We start from the raw sequence: 19,201 nt of genomic DNA on the forward strand, positions 1-19,201 counted from the left end.
GAATGCAGGGCGAAACCTCCGCTTCAGCACAGGAGAACAAGCGAGATCTTGTGGCAGAACAGGTAGTGACATTCGGTAAGGACTATGCTCGGCAGGGAGCATTGTGGGAACACAGTACTTAAAGGCCAGCGGGCCAATCCCTGGCGGGGGGTGTGAAGGTACTGCTCCAATGAGTAAATGCAAATCTAGGTTGCAGTGATAGACTGCACAGCTGTAGTAGATACCAGAGGGAGTGTGTGGCAGTATAGCTTTGGTGAGTGAATCCAGGCTGCAGTAAATATCAGAGGGAGTGTGTGACAGTATTGCTTTGGTGAGAGAATCCAGGCTGCAGTAAATAACAGGAGAAATGTTCCAGGACTGCACAAGTCTGCAAGGTGAGGCAACCAGTAAACCGCGGAGCGGATTCCTTACAGTACCCCCCCCCCCTTCACGCGAGACCTCCGGGCGAACATGAGCACTCATAGAGTTGGAGGACCGGGAATTGTTGCTGAACCGTCTAGGATTGGGGGTAGAGTCGTGGTCCAGAGACTCGTGGTTAGTCCTTAGTGTACCCCCACCCCCCCGGTGAGAACTGCGGCCAGACAGAACCATCCATGGGTCTCGGGGACATCGAGTTGTTCCTAAAGTTCTTTAGGTGAAAAGGGGATCCGTAAACGAGCAGTTCTTTGGTGAGTACAGTTCTAGGATATGAGAGTGGTGGAAGAAACATCCTTGGTACATGGCTCGCCCCGCAAAATGACTTGGAAATCCAGGGCTGTGAAGAACCAGAGGGTTCCAGAGCAGAAACGGCAGAAGAACCCCCAATGGAAACCCAGACTTTAGTAAAGGAGCCAGAATCTAGGATAAGCGGCCTTGATAGTTGATCGAAAACCCCAGGAGGAATCTCGGGACAGAAAAAGTCTTGGCTGACTACTGCATGTTGGAATTTGCGCGGGACTCTCCCTCCAGAAGTCTCCCAGGTAATGGTTAGTGAAGAAATAGGCTGGGTGCAAGCATCTCCCGGTATTGGTATGGAAGGTAACAAGGCAAGCAGTAAACCAGGCATCGAGACCGAAATCTTGGGATACATACAGAGTATTTCCAACTGAGAGGAAATAACAGGGACAGCCGAAGGTTCCGAGGGAAAAAACCATGGTTTAGCAGAGGCAGAGGAGCAAACCATAGTGGAGCTCTCAAATACTGGGAAATCCTCAGTGGGAGATAGTATTGTCAGGGAATCAGGAATAGGCCTTGGGATTTTCCTATCAGGAGCTTGAGAAAAAGGCAGAGCCAGGGTAGTGGTGGGAGGGAAGCTAACATCAGAAGCTGAAGTCTGTACCTCAGTGACAGGGACCTGAGAGACAACAAACGGCAAGTGGGAACCCTGGAAACTCTTAGTGACAGGCACCTTAGGAGCACAGGGAGCCTTAACTGAAACTGCAAGAGCCCTAACCACAGGGGTACTTAACCTGACAAAAACCTGAATAGGCATGTTTTCTGGTGCACAAATTCTGAAAGCAGGACTCCTAGCCAGTAGTGAGGGTGTCTGGGTTTGGCTAGTGAAAAACTCAGATGTATTGACAGATGACTTAGAATCAATTACTGAGGTTCTAGATTTGTTGGACATGTGTGAAAAAATACCCTTTACGACAGGAGCTTTAATTTCTACCCAGAGTAACCCAATGGTTGCTGTAGCATATTTAGACGCAGAACTGAGGGACTGAGTTTTAGCAAGGGCAGGAAAACTAAATAGCTCAGATTTAAACCCCAGGACTTGTAATATAGGCAGAATAGTCATAGTCAGAACTAATGAAGTAACCATAGATATGCTGATCCCTGGAGGATTGGCCCGGGCAGAGAAAACAGGGGAACCCCCAGCCAGGATAACTATTGTAGGAAAGGATTCAGAAACCGAAGGAGGGTTATCACCTCTCAGGGACTCAGGACCAGTAAGACACAATACAGTGAGAGGAGAAACTGTGTGCAGGCTTCTTACTAGTATATGTGTGAAAGCGTCACTTTTGAGAGAAAGTCGTGTGTCAGCAAACATTCCTGGGAACATAACATGAACCCCAGGAGAAACATACAGACTACTGTATGTTTTTAACCCTAAGCTTAGAGAAGTGGAGAACACAGACAGTACACAGGGGTTAAACATAACTGTACTGGTCTCTGAAGTAGGTATTTGGTAAGGACTGTCTGGGAAACCAGAAATGACTACAGATTCCACAATGTGGGGACTATGCGCTGAAGCAGGGATCACCGCTCTCTGGGCGACAGGCTGGTTCAGTGAAATACCCGGGAGAAGGAACTCTGTGAGCAAGCTTAGGGGAAAACCTGATTCCTGAATACATTTTACAGGAACCAGAACTTTAGCCGAAGTCTCCGGAGGCGAGACTGCGGAAACTTGAGCTGAAGCAAGGGATTTATAGCAAAGAATTTCTAAGGACTCCGTAAGGTTAGGGGAATCCTTCAATGCAACCTCTGCTGTCTGACTTGGGGACTCATTCTCTGAGGCTAAAACGAAGGCATTAACTTGGAGGCAGCAAGACTTTACAGGGGTTAATGCAGACAGTGCCTGAGAGTAGAACATAAGTAATCTTCTCTCTGTATTAGGAGAGACAAGGAATCTCTCCTCTGGAGCTAGGGGCGTGACCATGGCTGGCAGAGAACAGGGAATTATCAAAGGAGACTCAGAGAGCTGCCCCACAGGGGTTAATACAGAAATGACCCTGGGAACAGAACTTAGGGATTCTTTCTCTGACGGGGAAAGCACACAGAACTGCCTAGCAGGGTTTAAAGCTGGAAAACCCTCAGGACCTGGAGTGAGAGATTCAGAGTTAGAAATAGGGGAACTAAGGAACTTATTCTCTGATACTAGAACCTTAGTGTTGGGTAGAGAAACATATGTATCCTCCAGGGGGACCTCACAGGACTGATCGGCAGGGGTTAACGTAGACATATCATTAGTGTCAGGGAACCCGGCCATACAATCAGGGCAAGGATCCGTGGTAGACCAGGGATACAGCCAAGCGGCAGCGAAGCTGGCGAGGGGAGGATCCTGTTCCTTTATGCAAATGTCCAATGTCATGGAAAGGACATGGAGTGTGTTTTGGGCGTGAGACAACATGAGGAGAGGGTCCTCTTGTGCTATATAAATGTCTAAAGACAAGGCCAGGGAAGAGAGTTCCTTTTGGGCGTCGTCCAGTTCCAAAGGGTACACGTTTTCCCAGGTTAAAGGGTAACCAGGAAAGCAAATACAAGCGGCCAGCGACTGTTTTAAGTCCCGGAGGCAGTAAACCTTCATCATGAGATCATTACGGCATTTACTTTGCAAAGGGGTTAAACCTTCAAACACAATCAGATCTTCAATCAGGGGTAGTATCTCACATAGAAACTGGTATTCAAACTGGGACTGGTTTTCAGGCCGGGACAGGCTTTCAGACAGAAACTTACCAACCCTCACCACAGGGCGGTCCGAGTTTGTGGGGCCGAGCATACTGTCACGGTTGTGCTCGCCACAAACCTGGGTCGGACCGCGTGGCTGAGGTAGGGTTGTAAAAGCACCGACCTTAGACCGCGCAGGCTGATCCGGATTGCGCAGTTCGTAGTCATACGTAGCAGGATCAAGATAGGAGAAGACAGCATCGTCGTTGTACAAGCCAGGGTCAGGACAGGAGACATCAGGATAAACATTGTTCAAGCAAGAGTTCGGCAACAGATAGTCAGGAAGACCCCGCTTCAGCTTAGGAGCGCGGGGTTGGCCTCTGCGCGTGTGGCGACCATGGCCCATGGTACTGGTCTCAGGAGGTGGTAGGCAGACCAGAGTAGCACACCGCCTGGCTGCACGGGTAAACCAGTGCACAGCGCAAGATTCCTGAGCGGGCTGGGGAATCCTCTGTTTCAGCGCAGGAACCAGGACACGGCCTCTCTAGATTAGGGAAAGAGTAGGCCCCAGGAACCAGGAAGCTGAAGATGCAGGGGAAACCTTTGCTTCAGTGCAGGAAAGCAGGAAGCTGAAGACGTAGGGGATACCTTTGCTTCAGTACAGGGAAGCAGGAAGCTGATGAACGCAGAGCGAAACCTCTGCTTCAGCACAGGAGGACAGAAAGCTGAAGAATGCAGGGCGAAACCTCCGCTTCAGCACAGGAGAACAGGAAGCTGAAGAATGCAGGGCGAAACCTCCGCTTCAGCACAGGAGAACAAGCGAGATCTTGTGGCAGAACAGGTAGTGACATTCGGTAAGGACTATGCTCGGCAGGGAGCATTGTGGGAACACAGTACTTAAAGGCCAGCGGGCCAATCCCTGGCGGGGGGTGTGAAGGTACTGCTCCAATGAGTAAATGCAAATCTAGGTTGCAGTGATAGACTGCACAGCTCTAGTAGATACCAGAGGGAGTGTGTGGCAGTATAGCTTTGGTGAGTGAATCCAGGCTGCAGTAAATATCAGAGGGAGTGTGTGACAGTATTGCTTTGGTGAGAGAATCCAGGCTGCAGTAAATAACAGGAGAAATGTTCCAGGACTGCACAAGCTGCAAGGTGAGGCAACCAGTAAACCGCGGAGCGGATTCCTTACAGTACCCCCCCCCCTTCACGCGAGACCTCCGGGCGAACATGAGCACTCATAGAGTTGGAGGACCGGGAATTGTTGCTGAACCGTCTAGGATTGGGGGTAGAGTCGTGGTCCAGAGACTCGTGGTTAGTCCTTAGTGTACCCCCACCCCCCCGGTGAGAACTGCGGCCAGACAGAACCATCCATGGGTCTCGGGGACATCGAGTTGTTCCTAAAGTTCTTTAGGTGAAAAGGGGATCCGTAAACGAGCAGTTCTTTGGCGAGTACAGTTCTAGGATATGAGAGTGGTGGAAGAAACATCCTTGGTACATGGCTCGCCCCACAAAATGACTTGGAAATCCAGGGCTGTGAAGAACCAGAGGGTTCCAGAGCAGAAACGGCAGAAGAACCCCCAATGGAAACCCAGACTTTAGTAAAGGAGCCAGAATCTAGGATAAGCGGCCTTGATAGTTGATCGAAAACCCCAGGAGGAATCTCGGGACAGAAAAAGTCTTGGCTGACTACTGCATGTTGGAATTTGCGCGGGACTCTCCCTCCAGAAGTCTCCCAGGTAATGGTTAGTGAAGAAATAGGCTGGGTGCAAGCATCTCCCGGTATTGGTATGGAAGGTAACAAGGCAAGCAGTAAACCAGGCATCGAGACCGAAATCTTGGGATACATACAGAGTATTTCCAACTGAGAGGAAATAACAGGGACAGCCGAAGGTTCCGAGGGAAAAAACCATGGTTTAGCAGAGGCAGAGGAGCAAACCATAGTGGAGCTCTCAAATACTGGGAAATCCTCAGTGGGAGATAGTATTGTCAGGGAATCAGGAATAGGCCTTGGGATTTTCCTATCAGGAGCTTGAGAAAAAGGCAGAGCCAGGGTAGTGGTGGGAGGGAAGCTAACATCAGAAGCTGAAGTCTGTACCTCAGTGACAGGGACCTGAGAAACAACAAACGGCAAGTGGGAACCCTGGAAACTCTTAGTGACAGGCACCTTAGGAGCACAGGGAGCCTTAACTGAAACTGCAAGAGCCCTAACCACAGGGGTACTTAACCTGACAAAAACCTGAATAGGCATGTTTTCTGGTGCACAAATTCTGAAAGCAGGACTCCTAGCCAGTAGTGAGGGTGTCTGGGTTTGGCTAGTGAAAAACTCAGATGTATTGACAGATGACTTAGAATCAATTACTGAGGTTCTAGATTTGTTGGACATGTGTGAAAAAATACCCTTTACGACAGGAGCTTTAATTTCTACCCAGAGTAACCCAATGGTTGCTGTAGCATATTTAGACGCAGAACTGAGGGACTGAGTTTTAGCAAGGGCAGGAAAACTAAATAGCTCAGATTTAAACCCCAGGACTTGTAATATAGGCAGAATAGTCATAGTCAGAACTAATGAAGTAACCATAGATATGCTGATCCCTGGAGGATTGGCCCGGGCAGAGAAAACAGGGGAACCCCCAGCCAGGATAACTATTGTAGGAAAGGATTCAGAAACCGAAGGAGGGTTATCACCTCTCAGGGACTCAGGACCAGTAAGACACAATACAGTGAGAGGAGAAACTGTGTGCAGGCTTCTTACTGGTATATGTGTGAAAGCGTCACTTTTGAGAGAAAGTCGTGTGTCAGCAAACATTCCTGGGAACATAACATGAACCCCAGGAGAAACATACAGACTACTGTATGTTTTTAACCCTAAGCTTAGAGAAGTGGAGAACACAGACAGTACACAGGGGTTAAACATAACTGTACTGGTCTCTGAAGTAGGTATTTGGTAAGGACTGTCTGGGAAACCAGAAATGACTACAGATTCCACAATGTGGGGACTATGCGCTGAAGCAGGGATCACCGCTCTCTGGGCGACAGGCTGGTTCAGTGAAATACCCGGGAGAAGGAACTCTGTGAGCAAGCTTAGGGGAAAACCTGATTCCTGAATACATTTTACAGGAACCAGAACTTTAGCCGAAGTCTCCGGAGGTGAGACTGCGGAAACTTGAGCTGAAGCAAGGGATTTATAGCAAAGAATTTCTAAGGACTCCGTAAGGTTAGGGGAATCCTTCAATGCAACCTCTGCTGTCTGACTTGGGGACTCATTCTCTGAGGCTAAAACGAAGGCATTAACTTGGAGGCAGCAAGACTTTACAGGGGTTAATGCAGACAGTGCCTGAGAGTAGAACATAAGTAATCTTCTCTCTGTATTAGGAGAGACAAGGAATCTCTCCTCTGGAGCTAGGGGCGTGACCATGGCTGGCAGAGAACAGGGAATTATCAAAGGAGACTCAGAGAGCTGCCCCACAGGGGTTAATACAGAAATGACCCTGGGAACAGAACTTAGGGATTCTTTCTCTGACGGGGAAAGCACACAGAACTGCCTAGCAGGGTTTAAAGCTGGAAAACCCTCAGGACCTGGAGTGAGAGATTCAGAGTTAGAAATAGGGGAACTAAGGAACTTATTCTCTGATACTAGAACCTTAGTGTTGGGTAGAGAAACATATGTATCCTCCAGGGGGACCTCACAGGACTGATCGGCAGGGGTTAACGTAGACATATCATTAGTGTCAGGGAACCCGGCCATACAATCAGGGCAAGGATCCGTGGTAGACCAGGGATACAGCCAAGCGGCAGCGAAGCTGGCGAGGGGAGGATCCTGTTCCTTTATGCAAATGTCCAATGTCATGGAAAGGACATGGAGTGTGTTTTGGGCGTGAGACAACATGAGGAGAGGGTCCTCTTGTGCTATATAAATGTCTAAAGACAAGGCCAGGGAAGAGAGTTCCTTTTGGGCGTCGTCCAGTTCCAAAGGGTACACGTTTTCCCAGGTTAAAGGGTAACCAGGAAAGCAAATACAAGCGGCCAGCGACTGTTTTAAGTCCCGGAGGCAGTAAACCTTCATCATGAGATCATTACGGCATTTACTTTGCAAAGGGGTTAAACCTTCAAACACAATCAGATCTTCAATCAGGGGTAGTATCTCACATAGAAACTGGTATTCAAACTGGGACTGGTTTTCAGGCCGGGACAGGCTTTCAGACAGAAACTTACCAACCCTCACCACAGGGCGGTCCGAGTTTGTGGGGCCGAGCATACTGTCACGGTTGTGCTCGCCACAAACCTGGGTCGGACCGCGTGGCTGAGGTAGGGTTGTAAAAGCACCGACCTTAGACCGCGCAGGCTGATCCGGATTGCGCAGTTCGTAGTCATACGTAGCAGGATCAAGATAGGAGAAGACAGCATCGTCGTTGTACAAGCCAGGGTCAGGACAGGAGACATCAGGATAAACATTGTTCAAGCAAGAGTTCGGCAACAGATAGTCAGGAAGACCCCGCTTCAGCTTAGGAGCGCGGGGTTGGCCTCTGCGCGTGCGGCGACCATGGCCCATGGTACTGGTCTCAGGAGGTGGTAGGCAGACCAGAGTAGCACACCGCCTGGCTGCACGGGTAAACCAGTGCACAGCGCAAGATTCCTGAGCGGGCTGGGGAATCCTCTGTTTCAGCGCAGGAACCAGGACACGGCCTCTCTAGATTAGGGAAAGAGTAGGCCCCAGGAACCAGGAAGCTGAAGATGCAGGGGAAACCTTTGCTTCAGTGCAGGAAAGCAGGAAGCTGAAGACGTAGGGGATACCTTTGCTTCAGTACAGGGAAGCAGGAAGCTGATGAACGCAGAGCGAAACCTCCGCTTCAGCACCGGAGAACAGGAAGCTGAAGAACGCAGGGCGAAACCTCCGCTTCAGCACAGGAGGACAGAAAGCTGAAGAACGCAGGGCGAAACCTCCGCTTCAGCACAGGAGAACAGGAGCTGAAGAATGCAGGGCGAAACCTCCGCTTCAGCACAGGAGAACAAGCGAGATCTTGTGGCAGAACAGGTAGTGACATTCGGTAAGGACTATGCTCGGCAGGGAGCATTGTGGGAACACAGTACTTAAAGGCCAGCGGGCCAATCCCTGGCGGGGGGTGTGAAGGTACTGCTCCAATGAGTAAATGCAAATCTAGGTTGCAGTGATAGACTGCACAGCTGTAGTAGATACCAGAGGGAGTGTGTGGCAGTATAGCTTTGGTGAGTGAATCCAGGCTGCAGTAAATATCAGAGGGAGTGTGTGACAGTATTGCTTTGGTGAGAGAATCCAGGCTGCAGTAAATAACAGGAGAAATGTTCCAGGACTGCACAGTTCTGCAAGGTGAGGCAACCAGTAAACCGTGGAGCGGATTCCTTACAGGATTTCACTCTCAGATGGTTGGAGCACCTCCTTCCGGACAAACCGGAGGCAGAGATAAGGTTGGACCGGTGCCATAGAGCACTCCGGGGGAAACCACAGACTGGGGACCCCCCGAGGGACATTGTCTCCAGATTCCATCAGTTCCGCACCAAGGAAGAAGTATGCAGAATTGCCTGGGAAGCCAGGTCATTGGAGTTTGAAGGGATTAAGCTCCAAGTATTCCAAGACCTGGCCCCGGCCACCCTTATGAAAAGGAGAGCCCTGGCCCCTACCACATGAGTGCTCCGAGACAATAACATTAAATATCGTTGACTGTTCCCGTGTGCCCTTCTCTCCATCAAAAATGGAGTTGCTCATACACTAAGGAAACCTGAAGACGGTGAGGGCTTCCTGACTAAACTGGGTATCACCGGAGCCACCCGAAGCATGCCAGGTTCCCCACCAACAAGCCAACCGTCTGCCTCTAACAGCACCCCTGGCCCCTCGTGGAACAAAGTGGGAGCCAACAAAGCAAAAAACAACACGGCGCTTGAGACATCAGGCTCTGAATGAACCCGGTCCTCATGTATCTGAGCTTTCCCTAAGCTCAGAAGGAGCTGCAACGTATCCCTACTCACATACCAATCCCCGCTAGTATCTGGACTTACCCTGACCTCAGAATCCAGATCCCTGCCTGGAGCTGATCCGCACACCACCTCAGAACGGCAGCCATCTTACCTCGACCCTTCCTGGAGCAGAGTGGGAGCTGCAATGATGCGGATCTGGATATGACGTCGTCATAACACTTCCCCCTCTCTCGATCCTAGCTAACCGGCGCCACCACCAAGATGGCCACCGATGACGTCGTCAAAGTCCCGGATGCAGGAAGAGCCCGAGATGGAAGGAGGAAGTCGAAGTCGGAGGAGCTGACCGGAGGCACACCAGCCCTCCGTGACACACCACAACAGAGAGCCAAAACACAGTGACATTCTCCCCAGTAACCACCCCACTAATGCACTACACTACACACACTAATAAACTAATAAACTAACACAATTCACAGGTTCGAATGGATACATATGTATGTATGTATATACTGCTGCGGCCGAGTTTATTCGAGCATTTGCTCGTTCTCGGCCGCAGCAGTAACCTGGCTCCGATCGGGGCGCTCTCCCTCCCTCCCTCCCTCGGGAGCCCTGGACGCGCGTGCAGGGGGCGCAGGCACCCGATGACGCGTGACCGCGCATCGGTGATGCGCGGCACGCTGAGGGAGTGCGGCTAGCACGCCGGGGCATCCCCCGGCTTGCGGTGCTAGCCGTGCTCGAATTAAACGTGTCGGTAGTGTATGTGTGTATCTACATGTACGTGCCTGTGTATACCTGTATATACCTGTATGTGTGAAAGTATGTGTGTATGTATATGCTGGGGTATATGTCATATAATATATGCATAGAATGATAGAGTGTGATATATTGTATAACATGATGCAGTACTTTGTGCACATATATATACCCATGTATATATATATATATATATATATATATATATATATATATATACATGGGTTGTACACGTGTTGTACATTTACATGTATATAGGCATGGATGGTATGGTGTGGGGTGACATAGTACACTATAGTGTTGTATACGATGGGGTATGTACGGAATATATATAGATACTACGATACACAGTGGGAAGTATATAGAAGTATATAGAGAGAATATATGTAAGAGTTATATAAGTTATATATGCAGAGAGGAGTTAAATTAAAGCCTTTAAATTAACTAAATTCTTATTTTTAAATCATTGGCTTAATTACATGGTTACATGTCACTTTATTACGTATTATTTTACTAACTATCTTTTTCCTATCTAAGTATGATTTATTTATTCATACTGTATCCTATGTTTATACTTAGTCTACTACCTGGGGGGCCTAAATATGGCTATCATCTTAACCCCATTGATGTATTAATCATACAATACTCACACATTGTATCTGTCTGTATCCACTATATATACATATAATTTATGTGTGGGTATGTATTCCGTATATGTCCTGTCTATGTCGGTTTACAGCATCCTGTAACACCTGCTGCCATCCTAACACTCACCAACACGTCTACAGACATAGAATGCCATTGTGGTCCCGTACCACTGACACACAGCCGTATTATCTCCAAGGCTTGAATGAAAAGAAACAAACTCGGTCACTCTCCATTTGTGCTGGTCCTAATGGAATTTGGTGTAGGGAGATCTCCTATATCTATGGGCTATTAACACATGGCAACACTAAACAATACCACCCATTAAAGTACTTTAAGAATAGCCAGTATATCTCTACAACATGCTCGCTAACATCTCTTTATTTAGCTCGAACTGTGGTTTGCTGAATCTCTATATTGACTCTGACTCTGATCTGGCTCCAATATAAGAATGGGGCATTCAGCTTTTGCCTCGCAGGGGGAAGGGCGGGGGGGCCCACTAATTATCTGTCTGTTCCATAGTTTGTAATTGTTTATTATCAAGAGTTTACCATATTTTCAAGGGTTTCAATATTTATAACTCCAAGTCTCAACCCAAAACTTAAAAAGTAAATGATTTACCTTCCATAGAGATTATTGTTAAATAGGCTTTATTCACATATAGTAGATAACACTACTTAATGTTTGCAGATATCCCCCTATGTTCGCTTTTATATATATCTGTATGCATCGTTGTAAGCATTTGCGGTACAGGATAGCCGAATCATACACATAGTATACGGTTGGTTGGAACCTTAATAGATTATTACATATAGTTTGATAATATTCCCAAATTATATAAATTGTTGTTATGCAGAGTTAACGTTAAATAACACTAGCGGGTATTGGTCTGTTCCATAGAGGGTTTTACGCTTTCTAGTAGAAAGCATTATACTTCATTATTTAAAGTTTAAGTTGTTTAATATGTTTAATCTGTCTGTCGCAGTTTAGTTTAATTATCAGAAGAATGCCGACGGGCCCAGCCTCGGCGTAGCATATGTGTTCTCCAGTGTGGTCCCCAAAAACAAGGGACCAGTCCCAAGACCCAGGGAGGTCTGACTCCAATTTTGGAGGCTGGCTCATCCAAGTGATGATGCCAGAAGACCCTCCCTCTGGGCGCAGGAGCCGTCCTCGGGGGCCCCCGAGGCGAGCTCTTGTTTTTCTTTTTTCTCCATCCTCGTTTTCATTTTTCTTATTTTGTATATTAATTCATTTATTTTATTTTACCCTTCATGTAGCTTTCCCAGTCCGTCCAATCCCTCCCCACCACCCCCCCCCCCCCACCCATACCATCAGGATACTGGGTACCAAGAGTCGTCCCACGGATTCAAGCATAAAAAGGTAAAGAAAGAATTCCAACGGGAAATATAAGATTCAACACCAGCAGTGAGTATTTACCTTGTAACACATCGCACCTCCTCTTTAATAAAAGATGGCATTAACCTTAATATCACACAACGTTAAGGGCTTTAATAGCCCAATAAAAAGAAGGCTAGCCTTTTCCGACTATAGGAGAAAACAAGCTGAGGTGTTACTCCTCCAAGAGACTCACTTTAATAAAAACAACACACCCCAATTCTTAGACAAGGGCTTCTCCCAGTTTTACACAGCTTCAGCGTCTACCAAAAAGAGCGGAGTAGCCATACTCTTCAGTAACAAAATCCCATTTGTAGTCCATACAATTAAAAAGGGTACGAAAGGTCGATTTCTCATACTTGTAGACACTATACATGAACAATATATCAATTTAGCATCCCTATACGCCCCTTGTATACAGGACGCCGCGTTCTTTAATAAATTCTTCCGAACCCTAAGCTCAGTATCTCAAGGTAGCATCATCCTTGCAGGTGATTTCAATATCGTAATGCAAGCATCTCTAGATAGATCGGGAGGAAAAGACCCAGACAACAAAAAAGCACATTCTTCCCTCCTCAAAAACATAAAGGATAACCAATTAGTGGATATATGGAGAGAGACACACCCGACGAGTAAAGATTATACTTTGTACTCCCACCCACACACATCATATAGCAGAATCGATTACTTCTTCGTTTCGGGTCAATTGGTTCCTATGGTCGCTCGCTCCGAGATCCACGATATTACATGGTCCGACCATGCACCAATGGAGCTATGGTGCAACAAAATTCAGGCTTTTAGACCGGGGGCGAACTGGAAACTCAACGAGTCAATCTTAAAGATACCCGAAATTTACGATGCTATAGGTCAAGATATTGAACAATTCTTTAAACTAAACGCTGGCTCTGTGGAATCTCATATTACTCTATGGGAAGCTCACAAAGCAACACTAAGGGGCCTATTAATCAGCATCACCGCTAAAAGAAAACAGGGGAGAGATGCTAAAATTATTATTCTCACAGACAAACTCCACTCTCTCCTAATATCTCACAAAACTCGCCCGGACAAACAAACTTTTCAGGCATTAAAAGATACCAAAATTGAATTGAATATGTTATTAACTTCCAGGGCCGATAACTCATTAAGTTGGTCAAAGAGAAAGTTTTATGAAAAAGCGAACAGGCCGGATATGATGCTAGTCCGAGCTCTAAAAGAGAGACAATCTAAGTTTAATATCCAAGCTTTACGCTTAAAATCTGGCATCCACACAGCCAACCCCCAAAAGATAGTAGAAGAATTTGGTTCTTTTTATGGTTCCTTATATGATGGGAAGAAAGTGGCACATAACAGCAAAACGAGCAAGGCTCTAAGAGATTTCTTAGCCAGCTCAAAGCTAGAGAGATTAACAGAGAGCGATAGAGAAAAGATTGACACTGACTTCACTTTAGAAGAAGTGTCACAAGCTATCAAAGAACTCAAATCATCAAAGGCACCTGGTCCGGATGGTTTCTTGGGGCTTTACTATAAGAAATTCTCGAAATTACTTGCCCCAAGGCTGCTCCACATGTTCAACGTGATTTTAGCGGGAGCTCCAATCCCTGGAGACATGCTGCGAGCGTCAATATCACTAATACATAAGCCTGGTAAGAATCCGCTGAATTGTAAATGTTACAGGCCTATATCCTTAATTAATACTGATATCAAACTATATGCTAAACTTCTGGCCAATAGACTGAGTCTAAAGGATACAATAGGATCAAAGACCTGGAGGGTTATAATCTAAAAATTAAAACATTCGATCATATCAGATCAGAACAAAATATACCCCATGCAGAAGTCTTTAGATACCTCCAGATAAGAACATTCTATAACAAATTCACCCCGTACCCCCCTTTGATGAAATTTGAAAAGCTCTGTCGGGCAGAAACCGACACTAAGGGACTTATATCAACGATATACGGAGAGGTAGTCTATTCTTTAGTCGCACACCAACACACCCCAGCATTTAGAAACCAATGGGAGATAGACCTAGGAGAGACCCTAGAGGATGAAGAATGGAACACCATATTCTTAGCTACGGCAAAAAGCTCTATATGCACCACACTAAAGGAGAACGCATATAAGGTTCTTATGAGATGGTACCTCACCCCACTCAAATTATCTAAGTTCGTGCCTGGTTCCTCCCCATTGTGCCCCAAGCAATGCGGGGGAACGGCCGACTTGTTACATATGCTGTGGTCTTGCCCACGAATAGCCCAAATATGGGATGAGATCAGGAATTGGATACAGAGGATATTTGACCTTACTATTCCCCCAGATCCATGGCTGTTCCTTCTGAACAGACCTCTAAAAGATCTATCAAAATCACATAATAAATTAATTGCTCATTTTGCAATTGCAACGAGGTGTGAGATCGCAGCATTATGGAAACGCCCCGACATACCAAACATCCCAAAGATTCAGAATAGCATATGGTTTATTTGCCAGATGGAAAAGTTAACGAGTCTAGTTAACGACACTGGTGACAATTATCTAAAAGTCTGGTTGCCATGGTTGGTACAGACACACATACCCGGGGTTGAGCGTAACACAATTTGGCAATGATAGCGATAGATGAATTCTCCCCTAGGAGTGGGTGACTACAAAGATCCCAAAATATTCCATCTCTCACATCTGTCATGAGCTCGTGCCCACGTATTGCTGCCGACAGTTGGAATAATCTACTTTGACTCAGTGGTACCAAAATTTATTAATAGATACCATCCCACCCCATCCCCTTTCCCAACCCCTAATCCTCCTTCCGCTACCCCATCCCCCCCCCCTTTTTTTCCCCCCCCGTTATCCCCAATCCCGGTTTTACCCCGATCTACACGGCTCGGTAGGGCGCGAAAAGTCGTGAGACCCCCGATTTATACAATACAATATGTCCTAATGATTGTATTTAATTTATTGTGATGCACAAAACAACTATGCAATGTATGTCTTATTGTATTTCATGCACAATTATTTCAATAAAATAGGAGTTATAAAAAAAAAAAAAAAAGTATACAGAATTGTCGCCTTAATTATCAATAGCAATCCAAAAATATGAATTAATTAAAAAAAACACCTTATCCTCAATACTGTAAAATGCCCTTTGCTCCAGAGATTAAAATAGGAGAAAGCGTTATCTGTGTTCTGATTGCTTATAGAAGGGAAACAACTACTATAGTATTCTACTGACACAACCTCTTGTTCTACAGATGAAACCTTCTAGATATGTAAAATAAATTCATATATGAGATAGATCAAGTTCTTAGAAAGGCATGTGTAGCATTTTTTTTTTATAAAAAATCTCTTCAATGATAGGGGATGGAAAAACAAATTCCTTTCCTGCATACTTGCAGATTGACTGCAGCTATAGCAACGAAAACGCCCTAATCTGGGGACCCCTAGAAAAGTCTGAGATTGACTCTTGCCACCTATGTCAGCTCTAATGAGGTGATCTTTAAGATTGTTTCCTCTTTTATAGGAGAAAAGAGGTTTAAAATTAAAGATTGATCTCAGTTCGTCAGAGCAAAGTATATGCCAATGCCTAAGGATGATATTTTTAATGTGTCCACTCCAGGTGCTAAATGTGGACACAAAGGGAACAGAGAATGCCCTTGTGGTATTGGCTAGACGTGGTCCCTTATGTAGTAATGTGGATTTTATGGTAGAATTCGCTTTCTCTCTCTGCTCGTGTAATAATGGGCGTGGATAATCCCTGTCAGTGAACCTCTTCTGCACATCATCAAGCCCGTCAGTGACAATGCCTGGGGTACTGATAATCCGTTTGGCTCTCAGAAATTGACTATAAGGAATTACCTTAAAATATATTCATACATTTTGTTGAAAGTCAACAAAACGTTGTGTTTTTTTACAGCTTTATGAAAAAAGCTGCTGATGCTGCTGCAACTCTCACTGCATCACAGTTTATTGTGATGTAACAGATGACTTCAGCAATTTGTCACTAGGGAATTTTGGTTGCTACATAATTAATGTTGACCTGGTAAGATACAGACATTAGTGTAAAAGCTAAATATAATGTTTTAACATAACAATCAAGAAAAGAACAAGGGAAGAGTGAATAAAATCAGAACCAGAGGCACTAGATATCCAACTGCATATCAGGTGACTATTATGAACACTGCTTTTGTAACTTGCTACAGTATACTTGTATATGAATGAGCATACAGTAAGAAAGGGGACAGGTTTTATATTGAATCCTTTTTTTTTTTTTTAAAGGTCTTTTTAACAAACCAAAACTTTTCTGACCATGCTTTCCTTCTTGTATGGAAAGAAGTATGGAAAGAATATGGTTATATTAGACAATTTCACTTGAGGGGTATGTATGAACTGTGTGTACTTGGAATAAAAGTGAACAGAAAAGATCTGCATTTATTTTACTTCAACTTATGTGTTATACTTGAAAGGGCCTACTGTATATATAAAGTGTCATTTTGTAAAAAAAAAAAAAACTAATGCAAAGATGAATAGCATTTGTATGCCAAAGGAAACAACCAATTTTTTTTTAACGTATTCACTTTAATACACTGTGTATTAATAAATGTGTATAAACTTTTTTTTCACAAAGAAAAAAATGACGCACGTACAGGTGCAAATTATATGAATAATAAATTACAAGCATGCCACACCTCTGCAGCCATAAGTGTGTCAGAATTGACAGTCAAGTTTTTCTTGGTGTATAATATAAATGCAAGTAGATGCAAACCATTTTTAATGCATTCATTCACATGCAGAGAGGGGCGAATTAGTAAAAATCTGATCTACAGATTTTCCATGAATTTTTAATCAAAATCCGATCTGCGTGTGGATATCCATAGGTGGATTGGGCAGTAGCAAATCCAGGCGAATGCTCCTCAATCTACCATCGGTTCTCTTCGGCATGGACATTTGTAAAATTGACAATCGGATATTATATTAAATCCGATCACGGATTTTACAACATTTGAATCAGTGTGCAGACGCTAAGCACCCCTCTTCCTTACTGTTGTTGTTCCTTTTGTGATTGTGAGGGAAAAGAGAGTGTGTGTGGTACAGGGCTGGTGGCTGGGTTAGTGTGTGGGTAGGCAGGTGGGGACCTTCAGGGTGGGATTTTTATACATTGAAATACGTTTGTCAATTTTGATGTTTACATTTATTTTTTTTTGAGACTGATCTGCGAAAATCCAATGGAGAAAGGAACTTGCAAATTTGCAGCAGATTCAAATCTCCACGAAAAGTTTGCTGATTTCTATTCATATGTATGACCATGATGGACACCATATAAAGAATAAGAAATGTGCTCCAAGTCTCCGAACATGAATAATGATAAAACAAAATACAGCATGCTGCTACTGATTTTAGAAGAGATAATAATCTTTTAAAGCAATACACTCTTTCAATTAATAAAATATATATATATATATATATATATATATATATATATATTATTAATTGAAAGAGTGTATTGCTTTAAAAGATTATTATCTCTTCTAAAATCAGTAGCAGCATGCTGTATTTTGTGTATATATTTTTTATTTTGTGTATATATTGTGTATATTTGTATTTGTGTATATTTTGTGTATTTTGTGTATATATATATATATACACATATTTATACGGTACATAGTCTTCAAAATATTTTGGTGTAATTTAATTTATCTGTAATTTAATTGTGAAATTATAGAATGCACCATCAAGTATGCCTTAATTATAAATATTTTTAAGTGCATGATTTACAAAACATCAGCATTTCTTCAAATATATTATTACAGCATTAATCTATGGCCAGTACAAGGGCATAGCAGCAGTATTCTACCTATGCTTTCAATGTTGCTACTGATAGGCTTTTAACCATTGAGCCAGGCGGCCTCAGAAATGGTATTCATTTGGATACCAGAGATAGCAAAGTTGCCACACAAAGAACTTTAGTGACATTGAAAGAAAACTTGAGTTGAAGCACGTAGAGCATGTGAACCTTCAGAGAAAGTGAAAGAAGAGTGACGTCTTTTGTATCAAAATAGTATACTAATGTGTGTGTGGGTAGTGTAGGGATTGCAGAGTTGTACATCTTGGTCAGAGCAGAGAAAGTAATCTTTGGGTTGAGATTAGGGTTGCCTGGTGTCCAGTATTGAACCGGACTGTTCTGTATTTGGACACTGTCCAGTAAAAAAATAGATGTAATACTAGACATGTATGTGTCCGGTATTACCTCTCTGGATGTAGTGACCTAACCGGCCGTGGGATTTCCCTGAGCAGGGAGAGAGCAGGGCTGTTGCTAGGGGGCTGGGCAGCTTCCTACATCCTGATTGGCTGCATTATCCAGCATCAGTCAATCAGGAGGTGGTGTCAGGAGCCTGGGGGTGGGACCAAGGGCAGGCGTAAACCGCTTGTAGAGGAGAGAAAAGCGTGTGTGTGTTGAGTGTGTGTGTGCCTCACACTTTTCATCATTGTCTCTAATATTTTTGGAGAAGACACACCCCTAGTTGAGATCTGGAAGGAAATTTTCAAAGAGAAGGTGACGAGTACAGTAGGACCTTTTATTTGAGTCTAGAGGATGTAGGGGTCTAGTGGAGGGATTAGTTTACAAGTCAGACTGAGAAGAACTACAGCTCTTCTGAATGATGCAAATACTGTATCATGTACTGAGATATTTTCATAATTTCATAAGGAACATTGGATTAAAGATTAAAACGTCACAGAGAAGAAGGAAGTCAAGATTCCCCCCCCCCCATATTATCTCTTAAACTGCAGAAAACATAATATTAATAATTTTCCAATAACTCTTATTTTTAACCCTTAACTCTCTGGTGCCACAGCCCCTTCAGCACGTCGCGGCTATGTGATCGCTCCTTATGTACAGTACTTTCTCTCGCACTTGACTGCTTTAGAATCCCATCAAGCATCAGCTTGAAATGTGTGTCACTGTAAAGCGTTAAGGAAAACGTACACACATATCTAACTGTATTTTATAGTATTATATTATACCAGATTGTATAATATTATACATATTTATTATAATATATTTTATATTATACAATATTATAGTACAGTATATTATATTATATAC

The 19,201-nt window shown here is 44.4% G+C and overlaps 1 protein-coding gene across 3 annotated transcripts in view; it reads left to right on the forward strand.

The window, feature by feature from the left end:
- The window catches only part of LOC142497322 (uncharacterized), a 66,037-nt gene that overhangs the window by 28,783 nt on the left and 18,053 nt on the right, over positions 1 to 19,201 (forward strand). The window contains exon 1 of one of the 3 annotated variants that reach the window (XM_075604988.1): positions 15,939 to 16,260. The exons of 1 other annotated variant lie outside the window; for it this stretch is intronic. The gene's annotated coding sequence lies outside the window, so the exon portion shown is untranslated. Of the gene's footprint in view, positions 1 to 15,938; positions 16,261 to 19,201 lie in introns of those variants that run through there. One more of the 3 variants, XM_075604970.1, reaches the window with a different exon arrangement.

The sequence above is a fragment of the Ascaphus truei genome, chromosome 1, assembly GCF_040206685.1.
Source record: "Ascaphus truei isolate aAscTru1 chromosome 1, aAscTru1.hap1, whole genome shotgun sequence".
Classification (NCBI taxonomy): domain Eukaryota; kingdom Metazoa; phylum Chordata; class Amphibia; order Anura; family Ascaphidae; genus Ascaphus; species Ascaphus truei.